Below are 20,790 nucleotides of genomic sequence, written 5' to 3'. Positions count from 1 at the left end.
CTTTGAGAATTTTATCAGCAGTTGCCATATCTGAAAGTTTTCTGATCCCAAAAAAGTCTGTTCTAACATTATTACAAAAGATATATCTCACATACACTATTAAATTTTGGTCCACTGAAACATCAGTTGATTCGTCTTATAAGATACTGTAATAGTCCCAACCATAACTGCAGCACCATCAGTAGCAATCCCACACATTTTTTTCACATCAAGTTCATTTTCAAACAGTAAGTCAGTAACTTCTTTGAGAATTTTATCAGCAGTTGCCCCATCTGAAAGTTTTCTGATCCCAAAAAAGTCTGTTCTAACATTATTACAAAAGATATATCTCACATACACTATTAAATTTTGGTCCACTGAAACATCAGTTGATTCGTCTAATAAGATACTGTAATAGTCTGATCGACTAAAGCGCTGTCGAAGATCTTCACGTACTGTGTCAGCTATTGCTGCCTGAAATTCTTGGACACTTTGGTTATGAGTATACGACGTGTGCTTATCAACTATCAAGTCTTTGAATTGTTCAGCACCCTGAAAAACATAAAAAGGAGCAAATTTAAAGCGAGCGAGAACAGCAGGCATGAATGAGCAAATTTAACTAAAAGAGAGGCATAGATCTACATGTAACTAAGTAATTGAAAGTTTTGTAACTTACCTGTTGTAAACAGAGTGAATTCAAATCTGACAGTAGCGAGTTCGGTAAATCATGCTCTGCCATGAACAGGACATTTCTCATGGCTGATAATATAGCTTCTTTTGATTTTGACACAGATTTCTCTCTGGCCTTTGCCATGTCATTGCCATTTTCAATTATCAATACCGCAAAAATAAACGTTAAATTTAATACTTGGTCATCGAAGACAGAATTGATATTTTTGAGTCGTAGATATTCTGTAACCGGATTGATATTGAGTCAAGGATATTCTCATATAAATTCATTCACATAAATTCATTCACATATAAAATCAGCTTACCTTTTGCAGATAGATGAGTATCTATACTTTCTTTCTTCAGAACATTACACCCAGATATAAAAGTATTACTGACTTTTGACATTTCACATATTGAACAAAACATTTTCTGCGAGTATACGTCAAATCTCAGCCAGGGATTGCCAAATTTCCAGTTTTCTTAGAATTTTCGTTTCGCGTGTACAATAGGCCTTTTATTGATTTCGGGTATCGTCACGGTATCAGCATCTGAATCATTAATCGTAGTGTCAGTTTCATTTCGTCTAGATGAGCCAACGTCAGACTCTTCGTTATTTTTGGAACACTTCGGCGGCGGTAACGAAAAAAAAGCAGACAGTTTTCTCACTCCAGAATCGTCGCTATTCAACTCACTCTTTCGTTTTCGACCCATCGTGATAATATAATTTGAAATAATAATGTCCTATTAGCCATGCTGTTATATACATGCCATATGAAGCCACATACAGTAAACAAAATTCAACTATCAAAACATGTAACTCTTTTTGAAAAGAGTTGTCGGGTAACGATCGGCCATTTTGATTGCTTCCCTTTGTTTTAATCACGCAACATCAAATAGTCACCGCTAATCTATTTGTTAGGGTTAATTAATATGATGAATAAAGACAAGATAAAGGCTTTATTATCGGCAATTAACAATCAGTTGAAACCATTAATCCTAGACAATTGTTTAGTATTACTCATGACACGTTCGGGATTATCAGCAAGTTGATTGATTTATAGTATGCCGCTATGGTTAATCAAGGATAAATATGATTAGAATTTTAAGGATTTTTTTTCGCCAATTCTAAAAAAGAATCGCCAGTACCTCAAAACTTTATCGCCAAAATTATCGCCAAAAACAAAATTTAATCGCCACTTTCATAATTTTATCGCAAATTGCGAATTCGGCGACCGACAGTGTGAGAGGACCAGGCTCCAGGTTACCTATTTAGGGTGTTTTCCGGTATTTAGTGTGTTTTCCGGTATTTAGTGTGTTTTCCGGTATTCAGTATAAAATGGTGTTTTCCAGTTGTTTTCCGGTTGTTTTCCGGTATATAGTATTGCCGGTTTACAATCACCAAAAATCATCTAATTTGTACATGTGTCCAGTTTAAAGCTGACTGATTAATTTTAATAATGAGTGTCCAATTTACAAGTATTTAATTTCATGATCACTGTTCAAAAATTAATCATTATACATCATTAATCAATTGGGTTGTTTATTTTTTAACAATGATTGAGAAATTAAACACTTGTAAATTGGACACTCATTATCAAAATTGAATGGTCAGCTTTAAACTGGACAGAAGTACAAATTAAACGATTTATGGTGATTTTAAACAGTTTTTACACATTTTTAAACAAAGATTGGATATTAAACAAATGTGAAAGAAATTAGTGCTAGATACACAAGATCAAACGATACCTGGGTTACAGTGATAACCATCCGGGAATTAAATATGAAAAATAGTGAGGTGTTCCTATTTCTATTACGCACGGATTTGAATGTTTTGTTCACATTTTATAAAGAAAAAACGATGTACTGACATCACAAACTATTCTTATTTCGGAAGTTCTGCATTCATTTGCCTCCATATAAAAACGAAGACACGTAATTTTGAAGGAATATTACGGATGTGAATTTGATGCTGAAGTAGGATCGACAAGCTTTCATTCAATGCAATGTATTAGGAAAATGCTTAATTTTGTAGAAAAGTTACTGACAAATTTGAATGCCGTATGGGAATTAAATGTGAAAAATAGCGAGGTTCACAAATTATTATTACATACGGGATTTGAATATTTTGTTGACATGTGATTTTTAATTGTGGTATGAATTGAATACCATACAGGAATTAAATATGAAAAATAGCAAGGTTCACCTATTAATATTACGTATGGGATTGGAATATTTTGACGACATGTGACTTTTAATTGTGGTATAAATTCTTCTGCTTACATAACGATAAGAGTTATTCGGTAAAATGTGCGACAAGAAAAATTTTGAAATCCCATCACTGCCCAGAACACAGCAAAAAGTCTTCTTGAAGCATTATTGAAAGCATTATCAGATAAAGAGAAAAATTATACTTCTATTGATGAATTATATGATGATCTTGGTATGACACAGGAATTATTTCAGAAAGCTTGTGAGGTGTTTATCAAAGAAAAATAATGTTATATTAAAACGAAACCTGAAAGATGTATGGATAAATCCTTATAATCCAAATTTGTTGAGAGCTTAGGATGCAAACATGGATATACAGTATGTATTTGATGCCTATTCTTGTATAGTTTCATATATATCGAAATCTGAACGTGAAATTGGTTTAGTTTTATCAGATGCACAAAAAGAGGCTAAAGACGGAAATTTGACAGCAAAAGAAAGTTTAAAGAAAATATCAAGTACATTGTAGAGAAGTTTCTGCAAAAGAAAGTGCTTATAGAGTATGTAATTTAAGGTTACGAGAATCATCTCGAAAGGTTCAGTTTATTCCAACTGGTGAAAATAATGTCAGACTTACATTACCTTTAAAAGTTCTACAGAGTAAAGCAAAAGAAGGAGCTTTGAGTGATGAAAATATGTTTATGACCAGTATCATAGACATATATAAAGCTCGACCTAATACAGAAGAGTTCAATAAAATGTGTTTGGCTACATTTTGTTCAGAATATCGAGTTATGTCCAAATCTGAACGAATTAATGAAAATTCTGAAAAAAATCCAGCATATAAACTTCAGAAAGATTTAGGTTATATCATTAAAACGAACAGGATCTAAACCAGCTGTAATTCGATATGCTAGATCCTCATTAACAAAAGAACCAGAAAAATATTATCTTAGTAGTTTACAACTATTTTTACCACATAGCTAAACAGTTAAACCCAATAGGATTTCAGACATATGAAACATTTTACAAATCTGGTTCTGTTAAAATCTGTAAAGAAACTGAAGATGTCAAAGATATTGCTGCGACTGACATAATAGAAAAATGTGGAGCAAACTTAAAAGATGCTTGGTCATCATTGGATATAGAAAATCAAGTTGATAATCTTGAATGTCTTGACATACCAGATGAGAATATACACGATGACATTGAGTAAATTGAAAGACCGGATTTGATAGGGAACAGAAAAAACAACAAAAATGACAACAAGAGTTGTCACATATTTTTACTTTTTTCGGTAATGAAACATTTATAATACATTAAAATTTGATTAAGAGTAACATCTCATTAAGTAATTATCAGAAAACTATTAGAATTTGTTTGGTTTTTATAAAGCTCTGCCCCATACGTTTAGTATACGAAACTTTTAAGAGTGTATCCGCGAGAAGACCATGCAAAAATCGCAAAAAGTGCTAAGATGGGGGGTCGGAAGTTTTTGATCAAACTTATGGTATGACACCCCCTAGGGGCAAGAGGTAACATGCTGAAGTGGTTACAGTCTGATGTAGCTCTAAAGGACTGTACAGGAATTATTCATTTTATGGGTAAAATTCCGGTTTTCACATGTGTATGTATCACATTTTTGAAGCACAGACTGCATTCTATGGTGGAATAGCAACTTTCTAATTTTGACCCTGTCTGATAAAGCGGGTGGTCAACTTCTACCCCAGCACTAATTTGAAAAAAAAAAATCAGTACATACTAATTTTGTGTGGACTTGTTTTAGGGTACCATATTCACATTGTCCATGTAGTGCAGAAAAAGATACACTGTAACTTTTTCTTTCATGGTCGCAAGTAGAATGTCTTTGGATGGTTTTGAAGTGCTAAGCACATAGTATCCATAGGTGTAAAAAAAATGACCGGAATGCAACATACTTAAAATATACAGCTTATTGAAAAGTGCTAAAAAAAGCTTTTGTGATACATTTTTTAGCGAATTTAATTAGAGAAATAAAATATCTGACTTTTATACGTTTTAATCATATCCATAGCCATTATTTGTACCATGTTGTACTCTAAATAAGTGCTTATTTGTATTTATTGTATATTTGGTATTGTTGTATTGTCCCTTTAACATATTTGTTGTATTGTCTCTTTAAGATTTCATTTTCAAACAAGTTACCGAAAATGGCTACAAAATGTTTAATTTCAGAGCATGTTTCCACTATTCATTTTGGGACACATCCACTGATTTCTACAATACAGAAATGTGGAAGCTTAATTATTAACGGCAACGAAGCCTAATTGCGTCGAAGTGGGTGACAATGAACAGTGTAGTATGGTAGCTACAGCTCACGGGCACCGTCAGCTGCACCTTCAGGGCCGGATTTAGAATAAGAGAGGCCCTAGGCAAACCCCCTGAACAGGGCCCACGACATGGACCTTGGGGCCCTGGGACAAGCAACTCGGTGAGAGGGTGGGTCGGGGGAAGTCATGCGGTTGGTGGTTCGAATCTCACTTTTAGGTGAATTTTTCATTTTCGTTGGGGATTATTTTATTTAAAATAATGTCTATTTGAGAGTAATGGATTTATGTTTGTTAAGATTGAGCACGTCGAAACTCCAATGGAAGGTCGTGGACAACTGCAGAAGTCAATTCCCGTTGACGCCAGATGAGCCATGAACGATTACAGGCCTTTGAAAGTATTTTTTTTCAAGATATTTTTATAAAACAGATACTAATGTATTTTAGGGCTGGTAGTAAACACCATATGAATAAAAAGGAAAATAAATTGTTAGGTTTTTTTTTATCTACTACGGTTAATTATCTCCAAAATAGGGAAATTACAGGTTAATTTCATTGGTTATTGTTTCCTTTACCTAGTTTTTGTCCAGTCGATTCCGGTCATTTTTATTTTTTGTATCAAATGTTGGGAGGTTGCTTGTTCATGTGAGCATAAAATTTTTAAACCAACCCCATGAAAGAAGTAGCTATAGGGCGTCAAACTTTGGGTGACGAAAAATGGGGAATTTAGACAGGCTTTGATATCCAGTCCGTATACAGATATCGTTCGCCAGAATCGTCTGAAGTTAATATTGTGGTAACAGCACTGAATCATCGATAAACTGTGTGAGTTTGGTCTTTCTGCTACGTATAGTAAAGGTGCAAGGACTTGCCAAAGTTGGTATTTGAGAAAAGACAGATTTTGGCAAGTTCACCATATGAAAAATGTTTTTTCAATTTTCTCATACAGGAATTGAAAGATTTATCTAATATTGCACATTTATGTGTTTTGGGACTATCCCAACTTATAAACCAAATTTGGTCAAAATCTGTGATTGAAGCCTTAGCACCTTCTGCATGGTTTTCTCGCGGACACGCTCTTAACATCATGGATTTAGCTGTTCAATTCATAAAGATTCATTGAAAATCAATATACTTGTTCGTCTCAAGAAATTAAATAGGCTTCTTCATCTCATGACCTTAAACACTATGTATAAATTTAAAGTCAATCGGATATTAACTTTAGCCTCTAGTGCGTCCACAAGATTTTTTGAAGTGATCAAAGGCCATAACTCTGGCAGTAATTATCGGAAATCGCTGAAAATCAATAGGATTTTTCGTCTCATGACCTTAAACACTGTGTATAAATTTAAAGTCAATCGGATCTTAACTTTAGCCTCTAGAGCGTCCACTAGAATTTTTGAAGTGATCAAGGGCCATAACTCTGGCAGTAATTATCGGAAATCACTTTAACACTGTGTATAAATTTAAAGTCAATCGGATTTTAACTTTAGCCTATAGAGCGTTCACAAGCAATTGTGGACGCCGGACGGACGGACGGGGGCCACAACAATATACGACCACATTTCAATGTGGGCGTATAAAAAGGAATCATACAATACTATTGTAAGTAGGACAGAAGCGATACTCATGTTAAGATCACTGAACAAATTACAAATGGATGTATTTTATAAAGTAAGAGAATTTTGTTTGAACAATTTATGTTATTTTTGTCTGGAGGAGCTGCGACTGGAAAGAGTTACGTCTTTAAGAGTATATACTATGAAGCTAATAGATTATTATCTCAAATAAAAGATAATCCAGATGAACAGACAGTGCTTATTGTATGTCCAACCGGAGTGTCGGCAATGAATTTAGGCAATAGCACAATTCACTATTCCTTAAAGATTAGAACTGATATGTGACCCGCCGCATCTTAATGAGTCGGAATGCAGTAAAATTAATTTTGCACAAGAGACAAAATAAGAGAAAATATTGATTTTGATCGAAATTGAGATTTTCACAAAAATGAGTCTATAAATATACTATCTATCGACTCAAAAGATCAAAATAGCAATAAAACATTTTAAAACGCCTTTATTTGGACGTTTTGTAAGAGTACCGTATTCTTAAATCTGTCTTTTTCTGAATATTCTCAGCGGAATTAGATATTTTTCTCTGCTCGCAGCGGGGCGACCTGTCAATCCTCTTGCAAAATGCTTGGCATCGTTGTAAAGCAGAGAATCTCTAGTTTATAAATATGACCAAAGTATTGCTGATGAATTCATTTTGAAGAAATACAAAAGGTGGCCGCATCGAGGCTCAAGCAGACGATAGAAATTAGATTTGGGCAATGTTATGGTGTATCTACATGCGATTCACTCTGAGAAGTGGCAGAAAACAACTGTTGTTGTTGTTTATTAAAGATTTAATGTTCAATACAATGAATATGATATTATGGACAGGCTGATTTAATTAAATTATTTACACTTGAAAACTGTTAAAAACACAAAATAAAAAGCTCCTCGGATACCAACAACTTAATTCTGATCGTATATAGATAGCCGTTGAGTGTTAATCAAAACATTGTAAATCAATCAACAAGCCGTTCGTGTCATTGAGTAATACTAATCTGTAATCACTTCTCACGGATTAATGATTAGTTGATTGATAATTAACAATGATAAGGCCACCGACAATTCATTATTTACTCCGAATAACTAATCAAAGCGGCGATGATTTAATGTCTCGTTTGGTCTGTTAGAAAATAATTTATAGTCCTTAAATGGAAATAAACAAAATAGCCAATAATTTTCTTTCCGAAGAGAATTTTATTGATAGGTGAATTCTGTTTACTGTCGCTTCATACGGCATGCAAAGTTAAGAATGCATTTTGGATATTATTATTGTTTAAAATTCTATTATCACCATGGGTCGGGAAAATGAGAACGACCAATGAGTCGAAACGCGACGATTATCGAGTGGGAAAAATAATCTGCCATTGTTTAATTACACCGCTTCCAAAATGAACGTAAGCATTTCATGCCAATGAAATTGAAATTTCTATTCTATTATGGACTCATATTTTGATACCGTTACGGTACCTCAGACTTAAAATAACAATAGACTTATTGTACACGCAAAATTTTAATTCAGGCATGCTGCTGTGGCGGCTTCTTTGATGATTAAGATAGGCTACTAAACTTGATTACCCAATCAACAACTTTAATCTTCTGACCACTGGCACCAAGGTGCTAAATAATTGATGAGATTAACTGAACTGAAGTTAATCTCACCAAAGTTATAATATACATACTTAGACTGCAAATGTATACACTGTTCTCAATTATAACGCTATCATAGGAAATGTGAATATGCCGCATGTGTTGTGGATGTTTTACTATGAAACGAGCGCTTTTACTACGATTTTTGTTATCGGCACCCTTGAAAACCTAAAGAAGAAAATATTAATATTAAACGACAAAATAACGAAAGATTTAATGGCATGGTTGCTGTGTGATATTGTTTTAGAACATACCGACACCTTTAACTTTCTTTTTCTAAAAACTGCAGTTGTCAGTGCATTCAATTCATTTGCAACTGAGAGCTCGCCCTTTTCCATTCTCGAACGTTAAACAGTCACCCATGCCCGATGAATTAATAAATTAAATTCTCGTAATGCAATTATATCCACTGTAAATAGCGTTTGTTTACAGCTTTCTATACACTGGCATCGTAACCGTGCCATATGAAAACTCCATAGTATATACAATGGAACTAGTTTCAATTAAGGTGTATAGTCAAACCATGTTAATAATGTATCTTAGATCATAAGGCCTAGTACCAACTCTTTTAATTAGAACTCGGCAATCGCTGTCAAACCACGAACAGTGATATTGTTCCACCACCAGCGGAACATTAAATTAGTAATCATATAAAACACCCAATAGCTAAATGATTCCGCACCCCATCGTATCGTAGCAAAATGAACTAGCTCATCTAAATGGCCATATTTCCAGTGCTTGAGTTACTTTTCTTTTACAAATAATCCTATTTCGAGTGCTATTATTATTCCATTTGTTATTATATTTTATTAAAAAAAAATTCTAGTAATTTGTGATGCATTATAATACAATTTGTTATTATAATTATTTTATTAAATTTATGAGAGTTTTTAGCATACTGTTGTCTTTTGAAAAATGTTCTCTTTTCTTATACTTGATAGCATAAGGTGTTGAATACCGTCGTTTCATTGGTATACACTAGCCTGCAAGGTGTGACCATAACTGATGGGTGACCATAAAATCATCGAATATGTAAAATGATAAATATTCGTTGCATCGACCCAACAAAAGACACATAAGAGAAACGTAAATCATAGCGAGCACACACGCCTGTCAAAAGACCTGCCTTTAATTATACAAAGACCTGCGTAAAATACATGGTCGAATGATAAATCGCACGGTAAAACAGTTTTACTTCCCAAATTTAGATGTAACACGTACGTGTCAGATAAAGCCTGTTGGTCCTTGATTATACTCCTTTTGATGCAGTTATCGCAAATAGCGAGGAAACACGGCAATTAAACAATACACAACATTGACATTCATTTTTTACAGGTCGGTTAATTAACACACCTCTACTGAAAACGCACTGTCGCACAGTTTTTCACCCCTAGCGTTAATTAACTCACCTCTCAGACAATTTTTCACCCTTGTTAATTAACACACCTTATTTACAGTTTTAACGCGGTAATACTGAGTAATAGTCGGAAAATTAATCGATACACGTCGTACAAATAACAACGATGATTGAGAATTATAGGGTGGCTGTGCACAGATTCACCCTTTAGCAGTTCTCAGTGATAGGGTCCACAACCTTGGTATACCATATTTTTACGCTATTTGAGAACGAAGGGCGCCATTTTGTCTGTCAGTTTTGGGCCGATTTTCACGAAATTCGAACTCAGTCTACCTTAGGGTGATACTGTGATATAATAATATGTTTTTTTAAATCGGATAAAAATTATGACCTCTATAGGGTCCACAAGCTAAAAACGCGATTTTTCATAAAATTAGGGGCCATAATTCAGGAAGTTACAGTCCGATATGCGCCAATATTGAAAGGAACCAAGATCTTTGGGTTATAAACTTACATTTCAAGTTTCAACAAAATCGGATAACCAGCGGCTGCCAGTCAGGATACGCCCACATTTTCGAAAGATGGATAGAGAACAAGCTAAGAAGAAAGTGATTTTTCCTACAAGCAAGGGTCATAATTCAGGAAATTACAATTCGATATGCGCAAATATCGAAAGGAACCGAGATCGTGTTATTATAAACTTACATTACAAGTTTCAACAAAATTGTGACTTCTATAGGGTCCACAACCTTGATTACCCTATTTTTACACTATTTGAGAGCGAAGGGCGGCCATTTTATCTGTCAGTTTTGGGCCGATTTTCACGAAATTCGAACTCAATCATCCTTAGGGTGTAACTTTGATATAATAATACGTTTTTTTTAAATCGGATAAAAATTATGACCTCTATAAGGTCCACAATCAGGGGCCATAATTCAGGAAGTTACAGTCCGATATGCACGAATATCGAAAGGAACCAAGATCTTTGGGTTATAAACTTACATTTCAAGTTTCAACAAAATCGGATTAAAATTGTGACCTCCATAGGGTCCACAACCTTGATATACCATATTTTTACGCTATTTGAGAACGAAGGCGGCCATTTTGTCTGTCAGTTTTGGGCCGATTTTCACGAAATTAAAACTCAGCCGTCCTTAGAGTGTAACGGTGATATAATGATATGTTTTTTTTAAATTGGATAAAAATTATTACCTCTATAGGGTCCACAAGCTAAAAACGTGATTTTTTGTACAATCAGGGGCCATAATTCTGGAAGTTACTGTCCGATATGCGCGAATATCGAAAGGAACCAAGATCTTTGGGTTATAAACTTACATTTCAAGTTTCAACAAAATCGGGTAAAAATTGTGACCTCTATAGGGTCCACAACCTTGATATACCATATTTTTACGCTATTTGAGAACGAACGGCGGCCATTTTGTCTGTCAATTTTGGGCCGATTTTCACGAAATTCGAACTCAACTGTCCTTAGGGTGTAAAAGTGATATAATAATACGTTTTTTTAAATCGGATAAAAATTATGACCTCTATAGAGTCCACAAGCTAAAAACGTGATTTTTCGTACAATCAGGGGCCATAATTCAAGAAGTTACGTTCCGATATACGCGAATATCAAATGATATAATGATATGTTTTTTTTAAATTGGATAACCAGCGGCTGACAGGCAGAATACGCCCACATTTTCGAGAGATGGATAGAGAACAAGCTAAAAAGAAAGTGATTTTTCCTACAATCAACGGCCATAATTCAGGAAATTACAATTTGATATTTTTAGGAAGTTACGGTCCGATATGCGAGAATATCGAAAGGAACCAAGATCTTTGGGTTATAAACTTACATTTCAAGTTTCAACAAAATCAGATAAAAATTGTGACCTCTATAGGGTCCACAACCTTGATATACCATATTTTTACGCAATTTGAGAACGAAGGGCGGCCATTTTGTCTGTCAATTTTAGGCCGATTTTCACGAAATTCGAACTCAGTCGTCCTTATGGTGTAACGGTGATATAATAAGACAGTTTTTTAAATCGGATAAAAATTATGACCTCTATAGGGTCCACAAGCTAAAAACACGATTTTTCGTACAATCAGGGGCCATAATTCAGGAAATTACAATTCGATATGCGCAAATATCGAAAGGAACTGAGATCGTTTGGGGATAAACCTATATTTCAAGTTTCGTCAAAATCGGATAAGAATTGTGACCTGTAGAGAGTCCACAAACAATTGTGGACGGACGGACGTCCGTCCAGACGTCCAGACTGACAGGGGCCATGGCATAATACGTCCACATGAAAATGTGGGCGTATAAAAATACTAGTCTCTTGAAAACTAGGAGGGTCTGGGTGACCGAGACTAAAAAAAAAATATGCGAGAAATAAAGGAATACCGATCATCAAATCGCGTTATACCTATTTGCTGCACTTCTCCGTTTTTGGAGAATCACAGACACCACGAAAAACTGTCAAAGTGGAAATTTGAAATGTTCAAATATCATCAATTCGACCCTCTGACACAGGCTATCCAGAAATGTCGGAAAAAAATTTACAAAGTTACAAGTCTAAATATAGTGAAAATCATTGCAACCGGACAAAAAAAAAATCTGAAAACTAAAGGGAAATAACTGAAACTTGTATTGCTGTAATAGGAATGACTTCCCGTTCCAGAAGTTCCAGAAAAATGGATCAAGCTGTTTAAAAACAGATGGATGAGAAAATGAAATGAAAATGCTGGGAAAGAACTAAAAAAAAAGTCAGGAAAATATCAGATTGACCTCAGCTGTTCGAATATTTAGGTTAAATTTGTAGATTTTGAAAATTAAAGACATAAATTGTCCTGTAAACAACTTTGTCGGCATGTAAAACGTCAAAGGAGAAATTCAAAATTTTGAAAATTTCAAACACCCAAAATTTGACCCTGATCCCGGCTAGCCTCAAATGTATTAATTTCAGAAATAGGAGACGCAATGAACATGCTATGGCCTATTTTGTTTATTTTCACGTCCGTGAATGTGGATTTTTTACTGTTTTTCATATTCAATTCCAAATGGTGACCATCAGTTGACCGAAATCAAAATTCTGTTCTGAACGTTTTTTAGGCATTCCTTCAAGTATTCAGAAAGTGTAACTCCCATATCTGTAAGCAAAATATAGAAAAAGTCTTAGGGATTTTTCACATTTGAAGATGTTAGCACTTCTAGTTCGATCGATGGACTGCATATTTTGTGTAGGCATCAGTAATGTCACAGCTAGTACAGAAAAAAAAATTTCAAGGCAATCTGACCTATATTTTGTCGATCTTTTTGAAAACTTTGATCCTTATTTTTTTCCATGGGGAGATAACTTGACATCGTTGAAGTTGGATCAACCAGATCTACTTACATTCCTAAATTCATGAAAATTGTACTAATATTCAAGAAGTTGTTATGTTTGTTTTACTTCCAGGATGAGATTTCAATGACAATATTCGAATTTCAAAAATCGGAAATAGCAGATTTAAAGTAAATGTTTTAAGGTACTCATAGAAAAAAAATTGGTAAAATAGATCAAAAAGTCACAAAGTTACAGCTATGTAGGTCAATTTTTCATCAGTAAATTTCGGTGATTTTGGATTCGTAAAACGTTTTGAAAATTTATTGATTCCAAAGCCACCGCCCATTCTTGGAATGAGGCTAACCAGAAATGTATTAATTTCCTAAATATGAGACGAAATCACGAAACCGCCAACAACTTTGTAGGCACGGAAAACGTCAAAGGCGAAATTCGAAATTTTGAAATATTCAAATACCACAAATTCGACCATGAGCCAGACTATCCCGAAATGTATTAATTCCAGAAATAAAAAAAGAATTCAACAAACTACGGTCTATTCTGTTTATTTACAAGCCCGTTAATGTCGATTTTTCACTATTTTTCATATTCAAGTCAAAATGGTGACTATCAGTTGACCTAAATCAAAATTCTGCTCTGAATGTTTTTTAGGCATTCCTTCAAGGATTGAGAAAATATAACTTCTGTGTCTGTAAGTAAGATATCAAAAAAGCCTTAGGGATATTTCACATTTCAAGATGGTGGCACTTCCGGATTGAGATACAGACTCCATTTTTTGTGTACGAATCAGTAGTGTCGTAGCTAGTACAGAAAAAATAATTCAAGATGATCTGACCTATATTTCGTCGATTTTTTTGAAAACTTTGATCCTTAATTTCTCCAAGGGGAGATAAGTTAGAAAATTTCTAATGACATCTTTCAAGTTGCATCGGTATGATCTACTTACAATCCAAATTTCATGAAAATCGTGCAATTATTAAAGAAGTTGTTAAATTGGTCTTAACTTCCGGAATGGAATCACAGCGACGAATTTTCGAAATTCGAAAATATGAAATTGCAGTTGAAAATGACTTTCTTCAAGGTACTCAAAGAAAAAAGAATTAGTAAAATAGGTCATTAGTTTTTTCGTTCGTAAAATTCGGTGATTTCGTATTCTTAAAACGTTTTGAAAATATATTTAAACAATACCCACCATCCATTTTTTTTTTTGGGGGGGGGGGAGGTAAGTCAAAGTTTCAGAAAGATCCTATGGTTAGATTCTGAGAAATCCGATTTGCAGAAAACACACACAAAAAAAAATAAATAATAATCTTAACAAAAGCAATATGAAATATGAAAGCTTAATAATTATCAAACTTAGTCAAGGTATTGATGTAATAAAACTATACACCAAATTTCATCACTCTCACTTAATTAGAACTAAAGTTATCGTGTCCCAAAGCATCATCAAATCAAATTGCTTATCTCTGCTTACCCTAAGCAGAGAATGCTCATCTTCGAACTCCATCAAGGCATTGACCTAATAAACACATACACCAAGTTTGAACATTCTAGCTCAATTAGAAAGAGAGTTATTGTGTACCAAAAAGTGTGACGGACAGACAAACTGACGAACCCATTATAATAGTCCCCTGCTTTCTTCGAAAGGCAGGGAACAATAAAAATAGAATACCCATTGTTTATTCAAAGTTGCATGGGTACAGCCCCAATTTTTGCCCCAGGGTTGCCCTTGTGTAGCCACCTACCCCCAAAAGATAAACGACAGTCATAAATATATAGTTATTATGTGTTCAGTGTAGTACTGAAAAAAATTCAGACGGGATGTTTTATCTCTTTTTATTATTCAATAAACTACAATATGGCATACAGGGTCATCTCCACTATATTGTGAAGACTGGACGACCCTGTGAGTATTATTTTAAAACCTTAGTGCAGATACGGATTCCATTTTTAGCTCACACTCAACTCTAGAAAGAAAATGAAGTGATGATAAGACATAGAATATTTGTTAATATTATTAATAACCTTTGATATTATATTGATAAATTTTGCTTACAATTTAGGTAATTGTTGATAACTTCCAGAGTATGCTTCATATCTAAACTTTATAGTATGACAATTATCTGTGTATGTTTTCATACATTCTCGTACCATCAAGCTTGCTGCTGATCCTTCTTTCATTGCCGATTTAGGCACTGTAGATTTAACTGTACGAATCTTTTTACTGGGGTTTGGCAGCTGCAAAAATTGTAAATCAAGAGTGCTAATTAAAATCAGTTTTAATAGAAGCTTTGTTTATTTTTTGATTCAACACAGAATTGGTTCTGAGGTTTAACGTTAATATAATATAATTCGCAAACATGCATAGTCAGGAAATGGAATATGTGTCAACCAGCAGACAGAAAAGTTACTCAAGTTGAATTTCAGAAATACCTCTACTGCTGTCAACTAAGGATGTAACGGTTCAAAAATTCTTGAACCGGTTAACTGGTCGTTAAAACCCCAACCGTAACCGGTTAACCCATAAAAAAATTTCTATCAAAATAAGACTTGATAATATATTTTTAAATTATTAGTATTACAGCTTTTAAGTTAACAGTCAGTACAAATTCCATTCATTCATTCTTGATGTTTCATTTCTCCATCTTAATTTGCACGCTGACAGGTCACGTAATGTGAGGTATAGACCAGTGGCAGTTGAATTAAAATCATGTTGATTTTTTGATTTTTTTTAAAAAAAAGCTTCAATAATACTTCATAAGATTAATTATGAAATCAATATTTGAAAGCATACCTTTGGATTTTTAAATACAAAATAAGTTTGATTATTCAACATCATCTAATTCCAAAGAATTTACTGCATGTGTTGCTATCACAAGCCATGCTGTATCGTATGGTAACAGTGACCCGTATGTCAACTTTGACCCCACAGCATTGCGCACTCGAGTGATAATATAAACAATTTTACTATTCTTTTTAAATATAATTTCATCACATCATACTTGTTTCCTTTTGAGACTTTGTTTATGGAGTGATGAGGTTAATACTGTAAAGCAATTAATCTGTCAATAATGTATACAAATGTCAAAACTTCGAGCGGGGGGGGGGGGGGGAATTTAGAATCATTAACTTCTCGAGACTTATTACAAATGACAAGTGCTATTTGAAATATTTATGTGGCTATCATTCCTGTGTTTGAAAGTCAGGTATCATATGAAAACGAAGACCGATTAGTAATTTTTTGAACCGGTTCAACAGTGCAACCGAACCATGACCGGTTAACCGAGTGACCATTTTTTTTTTTGTAAACAGTATTTTATTTCATTTTACATCCTTACTGTCAACCCATGTACCCTTGCTTATACATGTATAACACATGGGGAGAGAGAGAGAGAGAGAGAGAGAGAGAGAGACAAATGGGGTTTAACGCCACTCGAAACAAACTAGGTCATTTCGGGACTAACATATGGTTTAATGTTTTATTTCAATAATTCGCTTGCCCGTAGGGGTCTTTAGCAGTGGGAGGACCCGGAGAAAACCCACAAGGTTGGACAGGCGACCCTACTCCTTGTCACGTACAACCGGGGAATCGAAACCACGCCAGTTGACTCAAGGACAGACTTTATGATACAGCGTGCACACGCTAACCATTCAGCCATCCACCCCCCACCATGGGGACAGACCATTATTTAAATCAGACGCTTTGACAAGGTTGAAAAGTTGAAAATCTTGTAAACAAAACAGGGGTATGTTATCAAATATCGCATTAAAGATACATTATGTGAGATTTAGATAAAGAGCTAGCCGTTCTTGCTTTAGTACAGTAGTTTAAAACTAGATAATGCAAAATGAATATATTAAAAATTTCATTGAAAATATATGTACTTTATTCTGAGCCAAGTTATCACTTTTTGAAGTTTTGACAACATGTGGCATAACAGTGCTTGTTATTCAAGACTTAGCCTTGCTTCACCATTTTTAAATTAAATCATTAAATGGCCACAGCATTCTAATCTGCTTAAAATCAGAGCCATCAGATGCCCAGAGAGTTGATATGGATTTTTCATGTTAGTATCAGGAAGTGATGTCATAGATGAAAATAGACCAAAATTAGACATCAATCAATTTAAATGCTGTTTTCACCAATTGGTAGGTGTTCATTTTACCATGCATGCGAATGACGTTAATTTGAAGCTTAAAATTGAAAACAGTGACATTTCTGAGAGTAACTTTTTTTCTATTTGAAGTTTTCAAGCTGACTTTCAGAATCCGTTATAAAGGGGTGGATTAAACCAAAAATGTCAACAAAAATTTTCCGATTATATCCCTTCTGAAAACAAGGTCAGACTTTCAACTTCTTTAATATTGCTTTGTTTAAAAATCTTTGTTAATAGAAGTTGTCTATCCCCTATTTAGAGTAATATCAACAAATTAAAATTCACCGGAAGTGCAACCATTTTGAAAACGTATGTTTATTTTTAAAAACTATCTCCTCCCACAATTTTTATCCGATTTTCAATATATTTATATTTTTGGAAACCATCCACTACTCTCCATCAATTGCCGGAATTATAATTTTGATATTTGGCCTAAATATTTTTGCGGAATTATAATTTGGATATTTGGCCTAGATATTTTTTTAAAGTTATGTCATAAAATGGAATTTTTTTCAAAGTATGTCAATTTTTGAAATCAGGTAAAATGTTGATGTTAAGAGTCATTCCACGAGAAAACCATGCAATATAATGCATATGTCCAAAGGTGGGGGTCGAGCCTACTCCCCAGCCAAAATCGCTGATTTCAGAAATTAACCGTTTCCGAGATACGGGCCGTTTACGTTTTTCGGCTGATTTTTGCTATTTTTGTCGCACTACTACAGCTGTTACGTTATTGTAGGTGTCATGAGACTACACAAGGTACGGCTCTGCGATACCTGAAATGTACCCTACATTGTATCTTCAGATCGCGATAACTCAACTGGAGCAGGGTTTGCGATATACATCAAAATCAATTTATTTGCAGCTTGACCAGTTCTAACATAAGAAATAATATCATTGTCAGCTAATTTGCAACAGTATGAAAATTTGTGTTGAGAGTTACCCAAAACTTCAGTTTTGATTGGGATACATTGGTGGATTATTCAGGTAGGCTACCTAATCACGTAAATTGTTGTTCAAAGGGTCCATATATCAACTCAGGCTTCCCTTCAACCCACTTTGCCAAGATATTCAGTCTTGGTGTGGTTTGGTATCCAGTCTACAAATCCAAGAAGGCATCTCCCAGTGAATATGGATTTTCGCTAATTCTCGATCTAAAATGTTGATCCTGATTATTTGAATTTTTTTTCTTATGCAAAATGCGATATTCCAATCCAAAATTTTGGAAAAACTGTCGAGTTAGAGCAGATGTAAGTCGACAATTATGCAAATCAGACCTAATTTCCATGAATATCGCCTGTTTGACCTTGACCTTCAATCGTGAGGTCATCAGGGATAAAATCTGAAGTTCACACGTTGCTCTATCGGCAAACCATATCTGATTCGAAAATATTGAAAAACAAATGAGTTAGGGGTGGGATTTCAATTTTTTTCTTTGTTATCACTGAGAACTGCTAAAGGGTGAATCTGTGCACAGCCACCATAGAATTCTCAGTCATTTGTACGTGTATCGAAAGAAAAATAATTTTCCGACTATTATTCGGTATTACCGCGTTAAAACTGTAAATAAGGTGTGTTAATTAACAAGGGTGAAAAACTGTCTGAGAGGTGAGTTAATTAACGCTAGGGTTGAATAACTGTGCGACAGTGCGTTTTCAGTAGATGTGTGTTAATTAACTGACCGGTAAAAAATGAATGTCAATGTTGTATATTGTTTAATTGGCGTGTTTTCTCGCTAGTTGCGATAACTGCATCAAAAGGGGAGAGAGAGAGAGTGAAATGGGGTTAACGTCCACTCGACACAAACTAGGTCATTTCGGGACTAATAAATGGTTCAATTTTATTTCTATAATTCGCTTGTGCGTAGGGGTCGTTAGCAGTGGGAGGAAACCGGAGGACCCGGAGAAAACCCATGAGGTTGGACAGGCAACGCTACTCCTTGTCACGTACAACCGGGGATTTGAAACCACGTCAGTTGACTCAATGACAGACCTTATGACACAGCACGCACATGCTAACCATTCGGCCACCCAATCCCCTGCATCAAAAGGAGTATAATCAAGGACCAACAGGCTTTATCTGACACATACGTGTTAAATCAAAATTTGGGAAGTAAAACTGTTTTACCGTGCGATTTATCATTCGACTAGGTGTTTTACGCAGGTCTTTGTATAATTAAAGACAGGTCTTTAGACAGGCGTATGTGCTCGCTATGATCTACGTTTCTCTTATGTGTCTTTTGTATTGCGTACCATATATATAAAGTTGAATTTAATGAATTTGAATATCCACGGAAATATAGAGAATAAATCCAGCAAAAACAACAGAAATATATTTCTGCTTTATTACTAAAAAGACGCGCGTTATAAAAACGTGCCACGTTGCGTAAATTGTGCATCTTGCCTTCAATAGCAATATCCATAAAACAGAAATCTCCAATTTGATAAATAATATGGCACAACCAACCGAACAGTGGTAATTTCCACACAAATGATATATTTAAACTAAAATTATTTTAGCTTTTCACTAAATTTACATGGCATACAATCCAACAATCCTCATTCCAGAACTTGTAATTTATAATAGCCGCTTTTATGCAATTACAGAATTGTCCCGTGATCTAACATATCAAAGAAGCACATACGCCCGATATGACACGTAATCATTTTTCGAAACTTTGTAGATTGGAATTCCTTGTTGTGTTTTCTTCGTGATCCTAATATTTCCCAGCGGCTGCCAGGCAGGATACGTCCACATTTTGCAAGAGATGGATAGAGAACAAGCTAAAAACAAACAGGATTTTTTGTACAATCAGAGGCAATAATCCAGAAAGTTATGGTCTTAAATGCGCAAATATCAAAAGGGACTGAGATCTTTAGGATATAAAGATATGATTTAAGTTTCATCAGAATCGGACAAAAGTTGTGACTTCTAAGAGGGTCGACAAACTTCGTATTGCATACTTTTACACAATTTGCATACAAAGAGCGGCCATTTTGTTGGGCAGTTTCATTTCAATTTTCCCAAAATTCGAATTCAACCTTCATTATGGTGGAATGGTGAAATATTTAAATGGTTTTTAAGAGAGAGAGAGAGAGAAATGGGGTTTAACGTCCACTCGACACAAACTAGGTCATTTCGGGATCCATCCAACCCCCCAAATGTTTTTTAAAATCGGAAAAAAAAAAAAATTGTGACCTCTAGAGAATCCGCAAGCTAAAAATGCCATTTTTCGAACAAGCAGGGGCCATAATCCAGGAAGTTAAGTTCGGGTATCTGCAATTATCAAAAGGATCCATGACCTTAGTGTATAATGGTGATATATTCACACATTTTTTTTAAATCAGATAAAAATTGTGACCTCTACAAGGACCACAAGCTAAAAACACGATTTTTCTTACAATCAAGGGCCATAATTCAGGAAGTTACTATCCCATATGCCGAATATCGAAAGGAACCAAGATCTTTGGGTTATTAAATTACATTTCAACTTTC

At 34.6% G+C, this 20,790-nt stretch overlaps 1 long non-coding RNA gene across 2 annotated transcripts in view; it reads right to left on the bottom strand.

The window, feature by feature from the left end:
• Nucleotides 1–20,790, bottom strand: part of LOC130013671 (uncharacterized) — a 91,269-nt gene that overhangs the window by 7,578 nt on the left and 62,901 nt on the right. Inside the window, exons 3-4 of one of the 2 annotated variants that reach the window (XR_008788883.1) lie at nucleotides 15,195–15,376; nucleotides 14,721–15,105 (exon numbers count right to left, since the gene is read on the bottom strand). This is a non-coding gene — a long non-coding RNA (uncharacterized LOC130013671). Of the gene's footprint in view, nucleotides 1–14,720; nucleotides 15,106–15,194; nucleotides 15,377–20,790 lie in introns of those variants that run through there. The other variant, XR_008788884.1, reaches the window with a different exon arrangement.

Source organism: Patella vulgata, chromosome 1 (assembly GCF_932274485.2).
Source record: "Patella vulgata chromosome 1, xgPatVulg1.2, whole genome shotgun sequence".
NCBI lineage: Eukaryota > Metazoa > Mollusca > Gastropoda > Patellidae > Patella > Patella vulgata.
Note: the sequence above shows the minus strand (reverse complement) of the source record. Positions and strands in the feature narration are given on the sequence as shown.